At 36.6% G+C, this 1800-nt stretch overlaps 1 long non-coding RNA gene across 2 annotated transcripts in view; it reads left to right on the plus strand.

The window, feature by feature from the left end:
* LOC140920743 (uncharacterized) overlaps nt 1-1481 on the plus strand; it is a 2887-nt gene extending 1406 nt beyond the window's left edge. Inside the window, exons 2-3 of one of the 2 annotated variants that reach the window (XR_012163384.1) lie at nt 821-903; nt 995-1481. This is a non-coding gene — a long non-coding RNA (uncharacterized lncRNA). The remainder of the gene's footprint in view (nt 1-820; nt 904-994) is intronic. The other variant, XR_012163385.1, reaches the window with a different exon arrangement.
* The last annotated feature ends 319 nt before the right edge of the window (nt 1482-1800 follow it).

Raw genomic sequence — 1800 nt, forward strand, 5'->3', positions numbered from 1 at the left:
TCTGTGTTGTGTTTGAAAAATCATTAGTGTTAAATGAGTATTAAAAATGGAGAATCTTTTAATAGTTGCATTTACTTAATGACTGTGGTGAAAAGAGTCAGAGTATGCTCATGCATTTCATAGTACATGGTGACCGCGATGGGGCCATGGTGATAGTGGTGACCGTGATGGGCCACAGGATGATGCCATGTGAATTGTTGGTTCATCTTATCCTTGCGGGGATTGTTGCGTCGTGCTAACCTGTGAGAGATTGCACTATAGAATGTGCTGATCTGTGAGCGATTGCACTCTAGAAAATTGTGCTAGTCTGTGAGCGACTGCACTCTTGTATGTCGTGCTGGTCTGTGAGAGACTGCACGCTAGTAAATCGTGCTGATCCGTGAGAGATTGCACCTCGATAATTAGTAATGGTCTGTGAGAGGCTGTACAATTATGATTTACTCCCCTCGAGGAGGATTTTGGTTTGGAATTCCAAAATCATGCATTTTGACATATACGCATTGCATTAGGGTGCTTGGCACGCGAGTCATGTTTGTTATACTATGATGATTGTATATACATATTCGGTTGTTGTTGTGATTTGCCGTAATTGCTTTGAGGTGTGAAGTTGGGTTGATTAAGTTTTGATGTATTTATGTGTTCATAATTGATTTAATGAATATTCGATGTGTGATTGAGGTGTGAATTTGTGGAGATTAATTTGGTGTTAATTATGTGTTCATAATTGATAATATTAATGTTTGAAGTGTTGATTGATTCAGAGCCATTTTAGAATTGAAAATCTACATTTTCTTAATTGTATTCGGCTATGACAATGCAGGTTGTCAAAACTTCATTTTTCAACATTGTTTATGCATTTTTGGACATATGAAAACCCTTTAGAGGAGTACGCTAAGACGAAAGGTTCTTTTGAGCATTTGAAAATATAAGAATTTTGTTATGTGATATTTGTTAATTTCGGTTGGTGACCTTTACAATTATTGTGGAAATCTAGGATTTGCCCTCAGATAAGAACCAGGATCATCCTACCGGTCAGTACCCTGGAGATGAAAAAGTAGTTAGTCATACATGACCGAAGTTGTGTCAGGAGGATCTTGCGGGGAGCGTGGAGATCGCCCGGGTTGTGTAGTTTTGTAGCATGATCAGATTAGGTGGTTGTATAAGGACTATATGACTTTCTTTTGTGATTGTATTTATTTCATTTTGGAAGATTGTATCTATGCTTAAACTAATTGATGACTTTTATTTTGATGGGTCCATGTACCACTTTTGATGTGACGTGAGGGGGGAGTTAAAATTCTTGGGGCAGTGCTTTTGTACAGGTATGCCAAGAATACCTCAGGGGTATGAGCTATGTTTGATAAGCCTCATAGCCCCTGTGGATTTTTATTTCAAAAATTATTCTGCTGTTTGTAAATATTTGTTGACTTTGTCGTTATGTTACGACTAAAATATTTATCCAAAAGTATTTCTTTGTTTTATTTCTTTGTTTTAAAAAAAAAAATACACTCGCGCTGTCAAAATTCGGGGTGTTACACTAAGTGACTCAAGTTTACCAAAATATTATTAGGCAGATGATGTAAGTACAACTTGTTATGTATCCAATCGAGTTCTAATTCGACCAATATTAAAGAAGACTCCATACGAACTCTAAAAAGGTAGGAAAACCAATATCTCTCACTTTCATATTTTTGGATGCAAGTGTTTTGTGCTGAACAATGGTAAGGATAACCTTGGAAAATTCGATGAAAAAGCTGAGGAAGGTATCTTTATTGGTTACTCATTATCTAGTAAAGCTTG

Source organism: Cicer arietinum, chromosome 6 (genome assembly GCF_000331145.2).
Source record: "Cicer arietinum cultivar CDC Frontier isolate Library 1 chromosome 6, Cicar.CDCFrontier_v2.0, whole genome shotgun sequence".
In the NCBI taxonomy this organism is placed as follows: Eukaryota; Viridiplantae; Streptophyta; class Magnoliopsida; order Fabales; family Fabaceae; genus Cicer; species Cicer arietinum.